Here is a 22,859-nt window from a genome sequence, read left to right as displayed (position 1 = left end):
AATATTCTTTTTTAAAAAAAAAAAACACTGAAAACTCAATAAGAATTTCAAATCACGATATAAACTGCTTCCCCCAAAATGTTAATAGCTTAACCAACATTGAAATAAATCTAGAGCCTTCGTGTGTCCCGCGAGCACGACCTCCGTACAATCAAGAGATTGTCAGACGGTACACTGCAAACTACAATACCCAGAATGCCCTCCTCCGTCCGAACTCTCGGGCGATTGGAAGGAGAGGAGGAATTGTGGGTATACGGAAAGAAGCCCTCGACTCCATCTCCCACAATTCTCTGTTTTCAGTTGAGTCTCTCCGCCAATGCTAGTATCAGACTACCCCCACGCAGGAAGAACAGCCTCCAGCGACCTCAAACTACATTTCCCATGAGGACAAGGACTTGGGTCTCCGGCTTCCCTGGTGACCGGTAACCAACAGGAGACGCCGCAGCGGCCACCGTGTAGGTGAGAGTACAACCTTGGGCCTGAGTGCCGGGCCTAAGATGGCTAGCGCGAGACGCTGAGTTCAGAAGAGAGTTGCGCGGCGTGGGGCACCGAGAGGGCACCACGCGCCCTGGAGCTGTCCCGCCGGCTTGCTTTTCCGCGGCTGTATAAGGAGTAGCGTTTCGGTAGCCGGGGAGCTGGAGGTCAGAGAGGCAGAAAGCCCCAGTGGCCGAGGCGGGGGACTGTGGGAATGAGGGGGCACGGGAGGAGGGTACTTCCGGGGCCGCTGTCCTCAGCGCCTAACTCCGCCCAGCACCGCCTCTGCAGGGGAGGGGGCGTTGGGACTGGGAGTTGGGGGTGGGCTTCTCAGCTCTCCGCGCCAGTTCCCTTGATCCTCGGGAGCGCACTCTTTTTTCTCCAACCTGCCAACTCTCACAACGCCGTCCCGTACCCTCTACCCTCGCCTTGTGCCTCCTCAGAGGTCTGTAGTTAGGGTTCGCGACCAGGGTCTTCCCCCGACAGCATCTGCACTCTCCTTCTTACTGCTTGCAGGAATTGGGTGATCTCTTCCCTCTCCCCCAAATTTCCATTTCAGGATTGAGCACACATCCGTCCCAAGACACACACTCCCCATCTCCTCTGGTGGCGTGGGAATTCCTTGCCACTCCCGGGGCGTGGCTTTTTGTCCAGTTTTCTTTTTCTGCCTCCTTGATGGTTGGGATAAAAGTCGCAGTCTCTCTTTACTGGCCCTTTCAGCCACCAACTCCTTCCCCGACCAGGTCTTTAGAATGAGAAGGGTTTCCCCTCAATTTCCAGAAGAGGGGAGGAATCTTGCTTTCGAGATAAAAGCATTTAAGTTTCAGTGAAATGTTCTGATGAGAGTAAAAGGCAAGTTAACCTATTTTTAAAACAGAGTGCTTTAGGTGTTTTCAGCAAAGACTGATAGAGAGAGCACCAATGTTAACAAACATTTAGAGTATTAATTGTATTACTACAAACGTGTGCAAAAAGTGTTAAGGGGTTACTGGAAGAGCGTACTGATGGACCTGAGGGTTCATCTATGGAAGGTCAGGCCTAATCCAGGAAGTGCTGAAGTCTTGAAACTGTCATGTGACTTTCAGACCAATCCTGGTAAGCTTTGTGAAGGAGGTGAATTTTAATTTGGGCTCCAGAGGAGTAAAAGGAATTTGAAATGGGCAAAGAGGAGGCAGAAAGTGCTTCCTGACACTGGGGTTGGAGTTTGAGAAGCGTAGACAGAAGAGGGAACACTGTGTGACAGGTGAGCTTGTCTGATTGGAGTAAAAAGCATCAGCCGGGATATATTGGGAAATAACCCCAAAAGCTTGGGGTCATAATAACATGACACTTCGAAGTATAGTTTAGGGATTGTTCTGTATCAAATAAAATTAAAGGCAAAAAAATTAAGATTGGATGATTTTTCTTTTCATCCTAGGGGAACCTGATTTGAGATCAGTTCTTGGAGAACACAAAGAAGTGTGGTGGTGTGTTCCAGGTGTGAGTTTAATTTAAATCCAAGAATCTTGTCTTATAGACATTTTGTTTGTGGCTATTTTTAGCTAGAGTCTATAGTTGTCAATTTTAAAGCCTATTGACATAAATGTATTAAGAAGTGAATTTGCTGTTCTTGTGCATCATATTATCTGAGTTGCAGTCATCTCATTGGGTGACAATAATGACTACTATTTATTGAGCCCATATGATGTCCCAGGCATCATCAGAAATACTTTGTTACATTATCATAAATAGGTATTATTATTTCCGTATTTTTTTTCTAGAAGAAGCGAAACCACAGAAAAGTTAAAAAAAAAACCTACCTAAAGTCAGTTTTAATAGATCGTAAGGAATTTAGTTGTGGGTTTGAGTGTACAGATTCCTGACTCCAAAGCCCATGCTCTGTCCACCATGGTTTGGTGGTCCTGATGTTCATTTTTGTTCTTGACTTTCCATTTGTGGTAAAGAGAGATTATTGTATGGTGTGGTTGATCATCCTGGCAGAAACCCAAATGATTCACTTTGGATTTCTATGTCAGAAAGTGTGTGCTATAAAGTATCTGCCAAAACTATGATCAGTATGGCTATTTCTGAATTAGATGATTCTCTGTATAAAACATGTATGCCTCTAAACTATTTGCACCTGGACAGTACTTTGGATTTTTATTTTAGCTCTTTTTTTTTTTTTTAAAGTGACCTGGGTCACTAGATCTCCTCCATAACCTCTCCCCACATGAAGTTTGGAGATGCAACAAAGTCAAAGCTGTGAGCTCTCCCTGGGTCTAGTTGGGGAGATCGATGCCCATAATTCTGTGGTACTGTAGAGTGTACTATAACAGAGGCAGGTACAAAGTGCTATGGAGAGATAGAGGAAGGAGTGACTAGCTGTAAGGGAGAGTCAGGGAGAAGGCTTCTGTGAGAAGGTGACATTACAGATCAGTCTTAAAGGATAATGAGTTTGCCAGGCAGAGAAGAGTAGAGGGGAGGCATTCCAGATAAAAGGGCCAGTCTGTGAAAGACGTGTGACTTGTATAAGAGCAGGGTATGTTCATTCAATATTGAGGAATTCAGCAGGGCTGGGGCGCAGGTTGTTTGGGAAAAGGAAGGTATAATGGTAGGAAAAGCATCTGGAAAGATTAATTGGGGCTGATTTGTGAATAACTTTGACTGCAATGCTAAGAAATTTGTATGTGCCCAAAGTTGTATGAATTTAGGTTCTCAAAGTGTAGGGCGTCTGCCAGTGGTGGTTACATTGTGCTCCCACAGACATTTTAAAATTTGTTAGTTATATATTTGAATGTGTCTCATAAAAGCTGAAATTGAATTAGGTCATCAAATCTAAGGTTACTTGCAATTCGACTTAGTAAGAATAGAAAGTGGACCAATTTTAAATTGATTTAAAGGCAAATATTAACTAAATAATAGTACATGTGGTGTGTGAATATGGTAAAAATCACTAATATTCAAATGACTGACATTTGAGAAATACTGCTTGTAGGCAGTTTTAGAAACCCTTAAAATATTTTAGAAGAGGAGTGCCATGATCAGATTCTCACTTTCAGATGATGACAGTGGCAAGGAGATGGACTGGAGGGAGACATGACCAGTTGGGAGGCTGATTTCTTCTACAGAGAGATCATAAGGACCTGAAAGTAGTGACGTGACAGGACAGAACAGATTTGAGAGACATTTAGGAGGTAGAATTAGTAGGACTTGGTACATGTTAATATTATTATATCAGTGCTATCTGAATTGTTTTAAAAGTCTGTATGCACCACTTGCCTGTTATCCTTTACATTCTATGATGAACATAATATTGACAAAACATGCTACGTTCATATGTACATTAAGATAATAGTGGAGGCTGTTGTTACCATTCAAGAGTGCGTTTAGATTACACACAGCATCCTCCTGACTGAGTGTCTTTGAGAGCATTAGCACAAATATTCAAGGCGCTGGCAAGGAATATGAGTATGATCTGTGCCCCTTAGCCATCTAAGGAACTCCTCGGCCTTCAAGACTCAGCACACACGCGAAGCAATGTTAATTAGGCCTTTGGCTTCCGTAGGACCCTGCATGTACCTCTGTCCTAGCCTGTACCACACTGTAGGGTGTCGGTCTGTGGATGTTTGTCTCTCCCACTAGACTGTGAGCTCCTTGACGGCAGGGACCAGGTCTCATTCATCTTCATACCCATAGCATCCATAATAGTATTCAGCACATAGTAGACACCTAATAAATGGTTATTGGATTAAAAGAATGGATCAACATATTCACATGAATAAAACTCTAGATCTTGGTAGCACAGAGTGTCAGATGCTATGAAAAGATTAGCCGTTTGCTACATTTGTTACTTTTGCTGAATAAAGCAGTAAATGAAAGTGCACGTAATTTCACTAGAGATTCCTTTTTGTCTTTTTAAATTTTTTTGTACTCTCCCCTGGTTATCTTACCTTTATCTTTCTCATCATTTACATAGCCAGACACCTGTTCTTTAGGCCTGCCCATTACTTTGCTCCTCTTGACAGAGTTCATATTGCTCCTGCCCTGATTCTTTGCCAGGAAACGTCCCTCCTCTCTACCCACCAAGTACAGTGGGACTCCCCATCCTTGAAATCACTCTCAAATCCATCTCATCCTTCCCATAGGCATTGCTAGTGGGACTGTAATTTGATACAGCCCTTCTGGAGAGCAATTTATCTATATGTATAAGACATCTTAAAATTGAACATAGCTTTCAACCTGTCATGTAAACTTCTAGGGCTGTATGCTGAGGAAACATTCATGATGTTGCCAAAAATTTAGCTCCCAGGACATCTATCCCAGAGTTGTTTACAATAACAACAATAACAACAAAAAGAAATGAAAAGAAAAAGTAACATCTTAAATGTCCAGTACTAGGGGTTTGAATGAAATCAATTGTGGTACATCTATAGAATGTTAAGTTGATGTTATCCATGTTATATTGATGTTACCAAAGAACATTTAATGATGTGGAAAATTGTTTATGATATATTACGATAAAACTCAGGTCATAAAACTGTCAGTAGAGTAACACATCCCAGTTTAAATACATGCACATCATCCATGCCCTTCTCTCTTTCTCTTTTCTCTCTCTCTCTCTCTTTCTTTCTCTCACACACACACATCTGTGCATGCATATAGGAAAAATCCTATAATGTTAAACACAAAAATATATTAATAGGGGTTTGCTATAAATGGTAAGATTACCTACTTTTATTTTTAACCTTTTGCTTATTTTTATTTTCTAATCATCCACCATGATGCATTTGTTAATTTTTAAAAAATTACTTAAAAATGTTTTTCTTGGCGCCCACCCGCCAACCCACATGTGTCACTTCTACCCAGGATTACTACTGCCTCCCATCTGCTTCCTTTCCAATTCATTCTCCACCAGTGCTGACAGAACAGTTTCTTTACATCACAAATCTGAAGCTATCTGGCTATATGTAAGATAGTTCAAAGACTGCCCATTGTCCTAGGATAATATCCAAATTTCTTAGACTGGCTTATAAAACCTTTGAAAATCAGCTTCCTGCTTTTCTCTCCAGCATCAGTTTTTCCTCCTACAATTGACTGTTTCTTGGAGTCTTAGGCCAGTGCCAGGCCCAGTTAACTTTAGCCAAATATTGATGTGGATTGTATGGGTTAACTATTGTGTGCTAGGTAGTCTACCGGTATTTCATTTAATCCTCAGAGCAAAAATATTAAATACATGTGATAGTTATTCCTATTTTACAGATGAGGAAAACTAATTTAAATAAATAAAAGTGAGAAGAAAAGTTATCATAATAAAGAACATTTTTTAAAGAAAAAAAATCAAAACCCCCTGCCATAACTCAGCTCTTCATTTTCCTGCAATCCCTGCTGGTCTTTGTCAGTATAAATACAGACTTTGTACATTCCCTTGGGCAGGTTATATGTGACCACAGCATAACACAAACAGCCCCAGACTGACATGATCTCACCATGTCATGGTTCACATTGTGCTAATGTACAGAAATCTTTCCTTTGTGTACATAACACTTCATGCAGGAGAGATGGAATGGCTCCAATTACTCTGTTTTTCTTTCTGTTTTGAAATTCTAAGTCTTTTGGGATGGGGATGTCAAGCAGAGAGCTATGGAAAACTGTGATAGAATTGAATGTGCAAGAAACAATGCGTCTCATGGGAGCTGATGTCATTGGTTAATTTATTTTTTAAAATGTCATGTAGATGTATTTTCCAGCAATCTGTCCCCAGGGAAGACCTTGGTTGAATTCAACAGTTAATCCTATTTACAGAATGCAGCCCATGCGTGTACTATATTCTTGCATTGTTAAGTGATACTAGACATACATAGTGAATTACTATAATGACATACAATTGAGTGAATGTGGGATATCCGATTTTCTCTACAAAAATCAGTAGTCATATTATCATTCAGGATCCTGCAGTGTGGTCTTCTTTTCATTTTCCTTACAAATAATACTCATCGTGCAAAAATGAATGATCTTTAAAGGACTGAAGTCCTAAGCATGAATCATCTGAATAAAATATTACTTTGTAAGGAATTGTCACTTTTCAGTTCTCCAGGAAAAAAATCTATAGATCTCTTGCTCCATGATAAATAAGTTGAACATAGAAATTATAGATAGGGTTTTAATTCATTTGGTGAATTACTGTAGGCTTACGATATGAAAGTACTTTGTTAGGCACTGCACTAGGTACTCATACTTCTTTTAATGCCAGAGAGAGAGAGAGAGAGAGAGAGAAAGAAACACATATACAATAGAATGAGCATTCAAGAGCAAATAAAAGAAAGATTTTAACAAGCTTGCTCATCACATATGAAAATTTACCCAGCTGAAAATTGGGATGTGTGCCATTAGGGATTTATTCCTTTTTTCCCCCCGCCTCTTTCCTGTGTGGGATATCTAGGCAAAAATGAGCTACCAGATAGCTGATAAGCAAATGGTCTAGTTCTCTGTTTACAAACAGTATGACAGAAGGAACAGTGACTTTCTGTGCATCCAGCCCTGTACAAGCCTGCTGGTGATATTGTGAGAGTTATGATTGTGTCAGCTTTTCCAGGGTTTCTGTCTCTGCTGCAGAGATTTGGCAGACACCTCAGACAAATTTTATGTCTCTTAAATCTTCCTTAAGCTAGGCTTGGCTCTTAGATTTATATGTACAAAAAAAATGAAGTGTTTACCAGTTTGACATTTTTGAAGATCAAAACAGACTCGGGTGTTTTATTTTTGTTTTTTTTAATTCAGCATACACCTCAGTTTAGTCTACAGAATGGGCTAATTGCTTTTTGCTATTTGTTTAAAACAGACCAAATTCATACTTTTCAGAAGTGGCTACTGATTATTTGTCTAAAGACTTATATGCCGGTCCTCAGTGTTGCTTTCTTTTTTTCTTAATTTTCCTTTTTTGCCTTTACAAATTGTAGGATGGGAGGCATGGTGAAATATATCGGCCATCTAGGAGGGGAAAAAAAAAATTTTTATTAGCGCTACTCCCCTCCCCTTTTTGGCACTCTGTTTTTCAGTGGTCTTTTACCCACAAAAATATTGTTCCTTTGCACAATAATGATAGGTGAGAATAAGAATTGGAGAACTTTCAGTGGCTACTCATTAACAAGGCTGGTCCAAATGCTTTTGTAGGCAGAGCACAAATGAAAGTTTGGCTGTAATTCAAAAGAGTTGAAACACTGTACGGAGAATGTTATATAAACAACATTGCTTCAGTGGTGAACTGTGAAAGATAAGGATGGAGAAATCCCCAGTAAGGGCCCTTCTCATCCTATCCAGCTGCTCTTCTTTTTTAGCCAGCAACAACTGCCAGTGAGAGTTTCCTGGGATAGAAACTGTCCCACGATAAGGCCCTGTAATGTGTCCTCCTACCATTTCTTCTTCAGTCAGGTCCTCAGACACACTTCACTAGGATTACTTTGGTCACGTAATATTCTAATTTTCACCCTTCAAGAGATGCTGAATTTGAATTCAAGGGGCACTTGATGTTCAGACTCATTCATTCAGTAGACATTTGGGCACATATACAGGACCAGACACTGTGCTAAGCACCGGGAATATAATAATGTGTTAGACGTAATCTCTGCCTGTCCTTAAAGAACTCACAGTCTCTGAAAGTGGAAAAGATGGACACTCAAACTAATGGTTATATTCCACTGCAAAAGGTGCTCAAAGAGAGAGGTATGTATGAGGTGCTGGGGCAACATGGTGGGGGGAATTACTGCTGGGGGTGGGCAACTTACAGACCAGAGTCTAACTGTACTGAATTGTAAAGGATAAGTGGGCACTGCGTAGACTCTAGCTGGACAAAGAGGTGGTAGGCAAGGATTCCAGGCAGAGGGACCACCAATACATGCAAGGCAGTCACGTGTAAAAATGGATAGTTCAGAAAAAGGTAAGGTATTTGTGTGAACCACTGGGAGTGTGGGAGAGGAGGGCAGGATAAAAATGAATCATCTGAATAAAAGAAAAGGTATCCTGTGGCCAGTTGGTGAAGGAAGTCTGCTTGCTAGGAAGTATGGCCGTTGTCCTATAGGTAGGGATGAGCCAGCACAGGGTTTTAAATGGGGAAGTAACATGATTGGATTGAGGATGGGCTTTATGGCAGGGGGGAGGCTGGAGACAGAAAGTCTGCTTTTCAGTTCAATTTGGCAGTCTTTAAGAGGTTTTACCCTAATCATTTACCACTATTCAGCAATGTCATCTCCTTTAGGTTTTTTTTTTTTTTTTTTTGATATATAGAGATCATTTAGAACAGTTGTTTCCTTCTACACACAGGACAGACCTTTCTGTATTCCTTCACATGTTACTTAGCTGAATATGCATTCTTTCCAGTTCAAATCAGTGATCCCAGCAGTAAGTAAGGTTTGATTATCATGAAGGAAATCAGAGTTTCAAAGTGCAGCAGCTTCATTTCAAAAACATTATATAAGGTTTATTTACTGCTTGCTGAGTCAGCAGGGCTGAGGCAAGTGCTGGTCAGCTCCCCTTGGGGGATGGGGGAGTGAAAGGGACAGAGACTGAATAGATGTCAGGAAGTCACTGTTTGAAAAATGGGCAGCATCCAGAATGTTGGAAATCCCTAAAGGCCACATCCAGATATGGTAAGTAAATATAAGGGCCAGAAGTATATGAATATAAAACAAATGCATGTTGAAAGTACTTGTGCCCAAACAAAGTGTCCTATCTAGCCAATCAATTTTAGATGATGTTCTTTCCCTGACTCAGATGCAGTAAATGGCTTCCCATTATCCATAGGATGAAGTCCAAACTCTTCAGCCTGGCATTTAGTACTCTGCAATCTGGCTCCATCCTACCTTTCCAATCTTTATACTTCTCATTTACAGAACTCTGCTCTAGCCAGTTACTCTGTCAGATACTTCTTTGGCATTCCTTCACATACACTGTAAGTCTTCTGAGGGCATGGACTATATTTTTTACATCTTTGAATCCCCCACAGTGCCTAGCATAGTGTCTTACATATAGTAGACATCCAAGGTATATCTATGGTTTGATTATTGTCATCCCCCACCTTTCTGCCATTCTTTCCAATGTCTCTACTACTATTGACCTAGTTACCCTTGTTACTAAAACTGGCAACTGAGACACTAGGTGGAAGGGGTCAGTGTTTAACAAACTATCTTTTAACTTTATATTTGAAATACTTTTAAATATGAAAAAATTGCAGGAATCGTATAAGAACCCTTGATTCAGATTCACTAATTTTTAATATTTTGCTCTATTTGCTTTATGTTTCTCTATATAGATATTATTTTGTTTTGAAATATTTGCAATTGAATAGCCATGCCCTTTATCCCTCACCTTTTCCTCAACCTTTTATTATGAAAATTTTGAAATATACAGAAAAGTTGAAAGAATTGTACAGTGAACAGCCAGATACCCACCATTTATATTCTATAATAAACATTTTATTATATTTTAATGTCACCTATCTATCCATCCATCCTTTTATGCATTCCAAATTAAGTTGCAGACATCAGTACAGTTTTTCTAAATTCATCAGTGTGTATATCATTAACTAGATGAACAAACTGTTTTGTGCTCTGAAATCAACCAAATCATCCAATTATGACTGCATTTACTGCATTGCCAAAATTATGGTCTACCTGTGTGTTTTAGATCTGTTTGGCCATGAAACACATGTCTCTTTGATTAGCTTTTGGATGCCCCTCCATTTCATCTAGTTCAGTGCCAGGCACACATTTCATAAATACCACTTAATGTTGATGAGCAGAGACAGGGAGGAATCACAATAAAACCAGAATAAGCTGAGGGAGAAGGGGATATGGGAGTATATGAATGGTCTTCAAAAAGTTCATGGAAGGATTCATATTATTTTTTAATTCAATTTTTCCACAAACTTTTTGAAGTACCCTCATAGAAGAGGGCCAGAGATGAATGAGAGAAAAAGAAAGCTATGGCATGAAGAACTGGGGGAAGAAGAATGCCTTAGCTTACCTGATACTTCCAGCATTACTTCTATCTGCTATTTCCCAGCCCTCTCTTTAGAAGGATCAGTTCCAGGATATTAGAGACAATGGACAATTGCTTCTTAGCAGAACACATGACAAGTCTCCTTGCTACTACTTAGGCACCACCAATTAACGTATTCATGTTACTTCATGAATATGCTAATCTACCACAAGATGCAGCTTAGTTTTGGAGGGTGTAGGTTGGCCACTGAAAACCTCTTTCAAACTGTATCAGTGCTACAGCCAAAGAACACTTGAGATCAATGAATCAGTTGGTTTCTTTTTCTAAAATAATCTTTCCTTTCTTGTTATTTGCTTATGAATACAAGGATAGCTCTATTCTGCATTTACTGAGTAGTCATTTTGTGCCAAGTACTATGCTAGCTGCTATCACATCATTGATACTTTCCAGCAGCCTGATGAGGTAGGTACTATTTCTTTCCCCACTTGCCAGATATGAAAATTTGAGACTCAGCATGGTTAAGTACCTTGTCGATAAATCAGAATTCAAGAAACTCAAATCTGCTTGGCTCCAGAGCCCAGTACTAACCATTATACCACACTGTCAGATGAAATTTTTAAAAGGTCAACCCAGTATAAATGCAAGGAAGTTTCCTTTTACTGTATTGACTCAGCATGTGATTTATTCACTAAGCAAGTCCAGTTGGATCACTGAATTAAGAATAAATATACCTTTAATCATTAGAATGTTGGTATAGTAATGGATTCAGATTGTTTGAATTTAAATCCCAGTTCTGTCACTTACCAGTTGAGTGACTGTAAGGAAATCACTTAACACGAGTAAGTTTCAGTTTTCTTGCCTAAAAATGAGGATAATACCTACCATATAGCTGCATTGTGAGGATTAAGAAAATTATGTAAAGTATCATGCCATGTCTGACATGCAGTAGGTGCTCAACATATTCTAGATTACTCTTATTCCCTCCTTATTTCTTTTTTGGGGGACCAGGCCACTCACCTGTAGCATTCAATTGAGGAAAACAAATTGTTCCTGAAACATTTTTTTGTGGAGAGATAAGCTGAAGAAGAAAATTAGGTTGATTATTCCTAAGGCTGAACAAGGGCAGTTACCAACTCTTATGTGAAGCATATTTCAAAATAAGCTAGAAACATGAACCCTTCGGAGAGTTCGTGTGGTCCATCTCTCTGCTTCCTAGTGATTAGGGCCAAATTGTAATATTGTTTATTTCATCGCTAAATTTCACAATTGACATCCACTATTAGACCTGGGATATTGGCAATCCCAGCCCAGCAATTTCAAGGCAAGCAAGCTGAGGCTACAGGAATAGAAGTGACTTGACCAAGGTCAAACAGTGGGGGGAGGGGGGGAACCCGCAAGAGAACACAGTTCTCCTGACTCCTTGTCCAGCATTCATTCTGTGGTTCCTTTGTGGGCTCTCAGGTAGATAAAACCAAACCCTGATAAGTGCTCTTTGCAGGAGCTTGAACTGATTGGACTCTCAGGGTTTGGTGCAGGTTTGATTGATTCAGAAAACATGAAACTTTGTTCTGGTTCAAATCAGTTCACTAGTTTTTGTTGGTTTCAAACTGTTAACATTTCTGTTTTGTTTGGGGTTTAGCAAATTAATGTTGTTTCTTCTCGTTTAGGTTCATGGTTTGGTTCAAGTTCTTAGTTCTTTGAAATTTTCCACTGGGATTTTTGGTTTTGACAAAAATACTCAGAATCCCAGGTAGCTAATGACAATAATTCATTTGAAAAGATCAGTCAGGCTTGGTGAAGGGGCTGAGGAGGAGCTGGGGTTGTTTAAGGGGAAGCATCAGTGCTTACATTCTGGAGCTTGAAATCAAGATAATGGAAACATTGAAACAGTTTTTGGTGTGCATGTTTGTGTGTTTGTTTTTATCAGGATGCTCTGATGCTTTCATTTCCATTCTTACTAATCTGAGTTGAAACTGCTGCCTCCCACCTTATTGCCTTTTGGGACACTCTTGTCAGTCATGTTCTTGATATGTTCCTCATTTTTTGACTGTGGGAAAGAAGCTAACAAAAAACTGTTCTCCCTGTCCTTTCTCTTTGCTTTGAATGGCCCTTCTGAGGAACTTGAGGAATATGAATTTTAAGCTTAAATTTGTGGGGGAGTTCAGTTGCAATGCCCAAAGGCAGAACAGCCTGATTCTGAAATATAGCCTTTGTTCCTTTCTTACCAATGTGGTATTTAAGGTCTCAGGCAAACCTCCTTTGCTGAATGTGAAATGGGGCTGACACCTTTCTTAGTGGCCAGCCATGCTGCAGGTGAAGCTGTGGTGAAGGGTTGCAGTGATGAGGCCTCTGGAGAACTATATTCCACCTGCCTGGCTTTCCTCATGCCAGAGGAAAACAAGTTCTAGTACTAGGGCTGCCAGTACCTTTTCAAGCTCTTGACTGTGTATTTAAGCAGTTGGAAGGCTAGGATTGCAGCTGTGGTGGTAAAAGGGCCATTCCCAGTACCTCAAAGGACAGGCAATTCCTAGGAGAAGGTGAGATTTTGTATGATCCCAAGAAGTCATGTTTCTCATTAGAAAGAAAGCTCTTAACTTTAGATTCATTCTCTCTCTTCTCCTCTCTCTTTCCCTTCCTCTCCTCTCTCTCTTCTCCCCTTCTGACCCCTCCTCCCCTTCTCCCTTTTAATGGCTCACTTGCTCTTAGCTACCAGTCATCTAACACTTTGTCATTCATATTATCCACTTTCTCCATTGATTTAACATAGATTTCGGATATATATATAGTCACTGGCATTTTCACTATTACCAATGACATTCAAAGGGGCAACTAGAAAAAGCTTTTTGGGTTTTTTCTCACAAGAAGTGGTCTGGGCACTTGTTTGAGGACACAGATGGCTTTGGAGGTGGCCAAGGGGAGCTGACATCTGATATTTCTGCTATAGCCCATACCTTTCTTTTGGCTGCTTCAAATTTGGCCCATGTAGATGGACACACACCTGGGTAACCACCATACAGATGGAAATCAGGACATGTGGGATTTGGCTGAACCTAAGGTCCCCAGATATTGCCTGGATCATTTAGTGCCCCAGATGTGACCACCCCAGCACTGCATGTGCTAAAATTGTGTCCCAACTTAAGCCAGCTGGTCATTGTATATATAGTATTAAGGCAGCTTGGAACATCATAAAGCATGAGTTTGGATTTTTACCTTGTGGATTTAGATTTAGCTAATCAACTCGAATCCTTCCCCACACACTGGATGGTGAGGATGTACCAGGTATACAGAAAGATTTAACAAAAGAAAATGTTTATTGTCCAATACTTTGCACTCTAGATGGGACATAATATCAGATCATATGAAGAAAAACTGACCAACTTTCCAGAAAGGAAAGAGAGAATAAGAGGGCTCCAGTCTCTTTAATAAATTTTTGATGTATTTTATGTATGTATCACATTTTAAAATTGCTCTTTTCAAAATATTTTCTCTGTGGGACTTTAAGAGCAAACGGTGATTTCTTCTAATTTTAAAATTTGAAGAATTGGATAATATTTTATGAAATTATATTGGTCTTTTCTTTTTATTTGCCGTATGTGATAGAGGTACCTGACCTCATTCATTTAGGCAGGTTTTGTTTCAGGGTATAGTAATGATAATCCCATGCTGTTGTATAGTCCTTTACAAAAGGGTTTTCATAGCCATAATCTCATTAGCTCTTCACAGCAATCCTGTGAAGCAGTCAGGATCGATATTATTGTTCCTAATTTATAAATAAGGGAAATTAGGCTCAGAGAAGTTAAGCGGCTCATACAGAGTCACACAGCTAGAAAGTTGTAGAACTGGAGCCTGAACCTAGGTTTCCTTATACCCAACCTCAGTGCTTCTTCATTGTTATCATGTTTTCTTCCTGAGACTGTCTCCTTTTTGTTCCTACCCATGATTAATTTTAAAATTGGTCTAAAAAACATGCTTCAGTTTAGCAGATGAGTAAAAGTGAAACTTACAGATAAAGTGCCTTTATAAGGTCACCTATCAAGTGAGTCCTGTGCATAGCCCGTGGCTTTTCACCTTGCCTTTAAACTGAACTATTTTTAGGTAGACATAATTCTTTTTTTCAGTGTTAAATATATGCACAAAACTTGTGTGATCCACTGATTATAGGTGTGAAAACTGCACCTGGGGAATGGGACTAGGGATGAAAAGTTGGCTTAAAATAATTAGTTTCTTGCCTTTTTGTTAAGAGATGTCATGTTCAATAGAATTTAATTTCTTTATTCTTCCTTCGCTTCCAGCCTTTTAAATACAATTCTTTAGGGAAAATTAGCAGATATTCATTCTGAATGTTGATTTCTCAGGAACAAGGGTAACTGGAGGAAAGAGAAAGCAGAGAGATGACTTCCCATGCCCTATAAGAGTGGGCAAGCATTATTTTGTTTAACACCGTGAGCTAAGATTTCTTCTAAGGCATGCAAATCGTAAAGTTCTGATTTGTCAACTGCATGCTGTTTCTTTAGGCACTGATGTATGAAATCCCGAACGAATTCTCCGATGAACATACTGCTAATTGCTTCTCCACCTGCTCTCCAACCTCCTCCACCCCACCCCCTCCACTCCCAATTCAGCCTATAAGTGTCCGTCATTGGAGATGGATGGTGACACATGCAGTAATAGCAATTCATAAAAGCCAGTTCCAGCCCTTGTCTTCAAGGCTCCTGGATTTTCCACTGCCTGCTTTTGTGTAAGTGAAGTGGATGGAAGTGCTACTGGCATCAGAATCCACCTCCCTATGCTCCGTTGCTAGAGCTCAGTTGCTCGGCTGGAGCTGAGCTAAACAGAAGCATCGGATCTAAGCTGAATTGTGGCTGTTTGGGTTTTTTTTTTCCCCTCAATAGGAGAGTGGGTTCGGGATAGCGTGTAGTGGGGGTTCAGGGTGCTTTGGTTCTTCTTTCTGTGGAGAGAAGAGGGTAAGGAGAGAATAACTCACGATAGAATACAACGTGAAAGAGTTCCCTGAAGAGTGTCACAATGTTCCTGGTACAATATACAGGTATAGTATGTTTTATTTTATCTGAAATTCCCCTTTTGTTTCAAAGTGCATTTCTCTCTCTTATTTTGCCTCCAATTCAACTGTACTGAAGGACAAATAGGATTCTAATGAGCTAAACAAAATAGCTGCCTATAGCATGCCTGCCCCTAGCTATAATGTTTGTAGCAGATTGCTGTGTAAAATCTGGGTTTTCTGTTAAATTGGTAGTCCTGATCCCTTAATTGTGCATGTTTCTCTGCTGTATTCTTGTATTGAATTTCTCAAGTCTTATGTCTGCAACTGGTAGTATGTGATATAGCCTAGAGTGTTTGCACAGAAGATGCAGTGCTTTGGAAGCAAAAAGCAATTTTTAAACACTTAGTACATTGTGTTTCTCGAGTTTATTAACTTCTGTATTTGTTAATTGGTCGTATAGATTTGGGATGTTGTCAAGAGTAAGGAAACTTCAAATAAGCAGCATTCCAGAGTACATCAGTTTGGTAAATTTATTTTTATTTCGTTATTGAACTCAGGTTGATGAACATTATATATTATTGTTTGTTTATTCTCCTGGCTGGAAAAAAGAGCTGGGAGCAGGAAGACTAAAAATGCTAGCCCCAAACCATCTGTACTCTAAAATAACATTGGACCAAAAGTGTTCTCTTAAGCTTTCAGAAACATATTGGTCCATGATAATGAAGAACTTCAAGACTCTGATCAGGTATTGGTGAATGTTGTTTGAAAGGCTTCTTATACAGCAGTTAGAAAGAAAGTACCCTTGCAAAATGAAAAAACCTGAAAAAGTTTCACTTTCCTGCTGAACAGAACAACAGAAGCTTAGTTTCTACAACCACATGTTTTGATAAGTCTGAATATCATTTATTGTCAGGGACTTTCATCTTAATTTTTGCCTTATTTTTCTTAAAATATTGTGCTCCTGTGCTTAAGAGCTAAAAAGATCATGTTATTTTGATGCATGGTTTGACCGTTGATTTCGCTCCTCATTAATTGGACAGCATGCAGATGATGTGGAGCAGTGAGTAAGTGACAATATTTCAAGGTTATGTTGAAGAGCATACAGTGAACCTTAGTGCCTGGACCAACAGCTGCTGAATTGAATTGTCTGCAATTAAAGCAACAGCAGGTTTGTGTAGTCTCCCTGCAGCCGGTTTATTTGAATTTATAGCTTCAGTTTCTTCTTTGGGTATCGGTTGGTTTGTTTCACTAAGTGTTGGAAAGTTGTGCTTGCTGGATGTTTTCTCCATACTCCAATGTATGCTTGACTCTGGAAGAGTCATCTGTACATTTTAAAGTGCGAAGTTGTTGAGGTTTTTCTCTTCTGGCTAAAACCAGAGACTGTCTCATCTTTTCCACTACAAAATTAAATAGATACATTCTCCTGGACAATATTGCTTTGTTCAATAAATATAGGTTTGTGATAGACCAGTGTTGTTGGTTTAAGCTTCTAGCAGTGAAAAATTCTGTACTTCGTTATTCTAATGAAATTGTTATATCTTGGAAGAACAAAAATGGTGACATTATCTCCTTGCCATCTCTCAATTCCAGGGTGACCTAATGAATAATGTCAAATCCAACTAAGTGGCTTTTATTACTGAATTTTATTTGTATGCTAATAGTGGATACATGTTTAATTCTTTACTGGTTTTACTCTATTAAAATGGTTTTATTCTATTAAAAAATTATAACTGCAATATAGTTTTTGGTTATTTAATCATAGTGGATGTGGTATAAAACATTTATACAGTGATTTAACATATACTTTCTCAGTTCATCCTCATAACAACCCTGTGTGAGGTCAGTGGTGATATGATCTCCATTTCATAGGTAAGAAAACTGAGACTCAGAGAGTAACTGGCCTGAGATCTCACATCTAATAAGTGGCAGAGCCTGAACTCATAGGCTATATTATCTAATTCAACAATCTGTGCTTTTTCCTTCCTTGCATCAGGATTCCTCTCAGTTGACAGGTCCAGGGGAAATTTGACTTACGCTGCTAAAACTTTTAAAGATTAAATTTAGTCATTCACTAAAAAAATGTATTCTTCAATAAGACTCTAGAGATTTTTTTCAAAACTATCTTTAATCTAACATTTATTTTAATATGTGAGTGCTTTCCAGATTAATTTTACAGATATATAAGAAACACTAGTGTTTTGATTAATTTATACATTAATATGAATTAAAGTAGAGCCTTGGGAAGTTTTTGGGAAGCAAAATGTTGTCCAATTCAGAAGATAATGTGGAATATTTTCCTTCTAAAAGAGCTAGTTTGTTTCTAATATTCTTCTCAGCGAACTTATAAGATTTTTTTTATAAAAGTATGTGTATTTTAAAATATACTGGCCATGAATATGAAATGCTATATGTTTTTAAAATTAGAATATTTTGTCCAGATCAATAGAAAAAATATAGAGCTAACTCACTTTCACACTCTTCTGAGCCTGTGTGTCTGTCTATGTAGTAGATCAGCCTTCCCATCTTTTAAAATTCCCAAATGGTTTCTCAATTTTAAATTAATTAGTTTTAAGGAGGATAAAACATACTTTCATTCACTGAAGAAGGAAATACTATTTAATGGTGCATTGTCAATTCAGCAAATGAACTCAGATACTTGAGTAGCTCATATTAGCTCTCTGGTAAAACTTTTAACTGCTTCAGGAAACATTCCTGAAGGGGCCGTTCTTAGATCTGAATTTATTAGAGACTGTTCCATGTAATGGAGAAATGACTGGATGCTCACGCCATAGATAACCCTTCTTCATCATTTGACAATGAATATTTGAGCACGTTGTCAAGAAAATGAGCCAGAGATAGGGCAGGTATTGTTATAGCCTCTCCATGAGACATTTAGAAAGACGGTAATGGATATATTATTTCAGATACCACTTAACTAGAATTTATACTTATCTAAGATGATATCGTTATACTTTAACATATCTTAAAATAAAGCTATTTTATATTATTTTCTTCTGGCAAAAAGGGAAGGAAGATGATATAAATCCCTTTCATCACTCTTTAAACTTAAATGAAATTTGACACTTAAAAAAATGGGGGAATAGGTCAGGATTAGAGGAAGGAGAACTAGGCAGAATATGCCTGTGATTGGAAGCTCCATATTAAACTTGGTTTTAGGTGGCAAATTGCCTGTAATTTGGAAGCTCTGGCTAACACCTCTAACTTCATTCCTTTTTCTGGGAACAAGAACTCTGAATATAAATGTAGAGATTTTGGGAGGCTTTTAAAGAAATTGAAATTTCCTGATTGGTGAAAGACAAAGTCTTTCATTCATAAAATAATTAATTTTTCCCTGTCCCATTTGAGGCCGAGAACCATTAGAGTGAGGTAGATTTCTAGATTTTGATTGTTTAGGAGCTGAAGTTGGGTTGTCTGAGATAGATTTTCCCTTCAGTACACCTGTGATTGTGTTTTAGGGGAGTGAAGGGCAGGTCTTATGGATGGGAGTATAAGGCTTTGTATACACCAGCTAGTGGTGTGCTGGATCTGGCTTGCATTAGCTTACTTAAGGGGATCACTAAAAATATTTACAAATTAAAGAACTTGTTCATATCTCCCTTTTTCCAAAAAGGACTTAATATGCTCACTAAGAATAATCATCAAGGCATGCTGTCTATGTAGGACAGCATACTGCAGATGCTTCTTGGACCGTTAAACTCTACTAATTGACATCCCGTAAACATAGCACTGATGCCTTCAAGGGTTATTGAGCATAGGACAGTTAAGCGTGTGTCCCCCACCCATACATACACTCAGTAATAAGAATAGCTAACATTTATTGAATGCTTGCTCTGTGCCATGCTATGTTATTAATACTTATATGTATGAATTCATCAACCTTCACAGCAATCCCGTGAGGTAAGTAGTATTGTTTCTGTTTGGGGGTTAAAAAAAATTGAGAGTTTAAGTAACGTGCCTACCGTGTCACACAGTTACTAAACAGCAGAATCAAGATGTGATCACAGGAAACCTGTCTCCAGAGCCCATGCTCTTAACAGCTATGTAGTATGTTTTATGACTTCAAAGGGCACTTCATTGAAGAAGCTGTTTGCCCAACTGTGTGCCACCCAGAGCAGATATCCCTCCCATTGTCCATGACTTCAGAAGACCTAGACAGTGTAGAGCTGTCTGTTCAACAGACTGTTGAAAATTTTTACTTTCTTTCTGACCCCCTTCACTGATGCTGTGTATTAACAGAGTCTTGGTGGATCATTGCATCCCCAACAGTTTCTAAACACTGCCACTACTTATGACCTTTCTTCAGATTTTTCAGCTTTGTTTTAAAAATCTCTTTCATATTCTGTCACTTCTCTCTCAATTTCCAGCTTTTTGCAACAAGAAATATTGCCAACCAGACTGTAATTTTTCTTCTGTGCAGCCAAGTGACCAATCATAGCACATCTTCCCTGCATCTACTCTTTCCCCATTCCATTTTATGCCTAGCTGTTAGAGTGTTCTTCCTAAATGCAGATCTTATCCTATCAGTCTTCTCCTCAAAAATTTTTTAAAGGGTGTCAGTTTTTTTTTAAAAACAGGCATTTAGGGCCATCCATTATCTTGTCTCAGCCACCCATCATGCCTTTTACACCCTTATCTCCCACTACATAACCCTTTCTATACCCTATATACCTACCACTCTAGACTACTTCCGAGTCTCTAGGAATTTCAAGCTCTACATTTAAATTGCCATTCTTCCACATCTCCAACAACCTAGAGCTACTCAACATTTAAGATTCAGCTCAAATCATACCTGCTACTGTACTATAAATACTTATTTGGGGTCTGTCTTCCCCCCAGTAGACAGTTCTTAAAGTCAAAAACCATATTTTACTCATTTCTTAACATATAGCCTAGTGCTTTGCACATCATTAACATTCACATGCAATATTCAGGTCTTTAGCAGCTACACTGCCAAAGAAGTTTTTCTCCTTTTCTGCTAGCTCAGGGTTCAGAGCTGTTTTAGAGCCTGAGAGTTCCAGAAGTTGAATGACTATATCGCTTCTGCTTGGCATAGATATTCTGGAATATTCTGTTCAAAGCATTTGTTTTCTTGTGCAACTGTCTTCTATATATTTTTCTCTCCATACTCATCCTTGCTCAGATTTATTATACCTTGAAAACTCATTCTTTTGCCTTTGTGGAATATTTTGTGCTTTTGTAGACAGATAAAGGCTTGCCTATATACACATATTAATACTTACACATACAAGAAAATAAATCAGTAAATGTAAAGTGAGCATTGGAATTTTTGATACATAATCACAGTGTTTCTCAAGATTTGTTTTAGGAAATACCCGTGACAGCATTATCTAGGAGATATATTTGAAATTCAGATTCCTGGGTCCCCATCCCAGACCTAATAAATCACTCTCTGAGTGAGTCAAAAGCAAAATGTTAAATCCTGATCTATATTCTCTATGGATATGAATATTAATTACATTGTGGAAAAACTGTCATTATAATGGTTTGAATTTTTTGTTCTCACACTGGAAGTCTTGTTCTTGTGGTATCTAACCCAATGGAACTTGTTGCAATGATGAAATATTATCTATCTTCACTGTCCAGCATAGTAGCCACTAGCCACATGTGGCTATCAAGCATTGAAATGTGGCTACTGCAGCTAAGGAAATGAATTTTTTATTTTATTCAAGTTTAATTAAATTGAGATTTAAATAGTCACATGTGGGGCCGAGCCCGTGGCGCACTCAGGAGAGTGCAGCGCTGGGAGCGCGGCGACGCTCCCGCCGCGGGTTCGGATCCTATACAGGAATGGCCGGTGCACTCACTGGCTGAGTGCCGGTCACGAAAAAAGACAAAAAAAATAAAAAAATAAAATAAAATAAATAGTCACATGTGGCTATTGGAAGTGCAGCTCAAGATGTTTAGCTGTCCAGAAAGAATATGTTTCTTAGGGATCTAGATGGCCACAGTGATGATTATATCAGCAAGAAATCAAACAGGAACATTGTTTCCTTTAACATATAGGACACAGCATTTTTTTAATGGATAGTTTAAATTTTAAGAATGGCGTAATGTGAGTTATCCTTAGAAGTGATTTAACAAATTATGATCTCAGTTAAATTCAGTGAGATTTACACTCTGCATTTCTCATCAGTACTGTTTTTCTCATCATATTGGCTTGTTGTTGAGAGCTGGCTGTTAAGCCTTGATTTCTAAGCTAGGGACAAGAAAGTTGAGTTAATCAGAAGAAAGGGGTCCTAGCTCCAGTGTTTAGGTCACAGACACTTCTATACGTCTTAGCTGTCATAGACCCTTGCACTATTTTCTTTTAGATTGTTCAGGTCCTTAGCCAATCATCACTCACTGCTTTTCAGCTTCCATTTTTTCCTCTGGTCAATGTTCCTTGAAGCAATAGTCTACCCCATTCAGGATGATTTTATTATTTAAAACAGCATTAACACTTTGGAAGAATTTGAATCAGAAATGGACTGTAGTCTCTATGTAGAGACATAAATCTAGGCCCTTTGTTTTATTATTGTGTGGAGTTCATAATGTGTAGTAGCTGTACTTGGTGGCTTTAAAAGGAACCCAGTTTCAAATCTTAGTATTAGAAAAACCACATGGTTAGAGGAAGGTACTTGAGTATTGCTGTCTATGGAAACTGTATGGTAAATAATTATGCCTGCTTGACCTGACCTCTGTTGCCTAGATTCTAGTTCTTTGCACTCTTTTCAGTTGCTAAAATTTTAACACATCCTGAAATTCCCTTCTCTCTCTTTGCATTCTTCACTTGCTTTGGCTCTGCTTTCTGTTTTCAATGGACAGCAGACCACCAACCCCCCTTTTTGTACCATTCAAACTCACTCCCAGAATTCATTGTTGTGTCCAATCTCACTGAACTGCTTAGAGGAGTTCAAAATGGGTGTTTTAAAGTGCCATTCAGGGCCACCCTGGAGCACTCTGCAAATGGGTTCTTTTGTTTTGAGTACTAAAAAGACAGTGCTGCAGCTACAGTTTTGAGAAATGCATAAAGACAAAACCCATTTGGATTTAAAGGAAATTTTTAACCCTTTGCCTCTGCCTTCCCCTAGACTACATGTATAATTTTCAGTGACATTTTTACTTTGTTTATAGGAAGCCAGATATTTCTATTTTCAATGAAAGTTCGCTATGATCAGGACCCTTCATAATTTAAAGCAGAGTGGAGAAGGGAAATAATGTTTTAAAGGTATATTACAGAACTACGCTAGGATATTTACATAAATTATTTCATTTAAAACCTCATTAGCACTCTCAAAAACATTAGTAGTTGTTCTTACCCAAGGCTATATATACCATTAACTTATCTACAGCTCTGTCTCAACTCTAAAGCCTGAATTACTGTTACTTT

At 38.7% G+C, this 22,859-nt stretch overlaps 1 protein-coding gene across 2 annotated transcripts in view; it reads left to right on the top strand.

The window, feature by feature from the left end:
• Window positions 1-426: 426 nt before the first annotated feature.
• ENOX2 (ecto-NOX disulfide-thiol exchanger 2) overlaps window positions 427-22,859 on the top strand; it is a 321,651-nt gene continuing 299,218 nt past the window's right edge. The window contains exons 1-2 of one of the 2 annotated variants that reach the window (XM_063083159.1): window positions 452-459; window positions 1,892-1,951. The gene's annotated coding sequence lies outside the window, so the exon portion shown is untranslated. Of the gene's footprint in view, window positions 460-1,891; window positions 1,952-22,859 lie in introns of both variants that reach the window. The other variant, XM_063083160.1, reaches the window with a different exon arrangement.

The sequence above is a fragment of the Cynocephalus volans genome, chromosome X (genome assembly GCF_027409185.1).
Source record: "Cynocephalus volans isolate mCynVol1 chromosome X, mCynVol1.pri, whole genome shotgun sequence".
Taxonomy (NCBI): Eukaryota; Metazoa; Chordata; class Mammalia; order Dermoptera; family Cynocephalidae; genus Cynocephalus; species Cynocephalus volans.
Note: the sequence above shows the minus strand (reverse complement) of the source record. Positions and strands in the feature narration are given on the sequence as shown.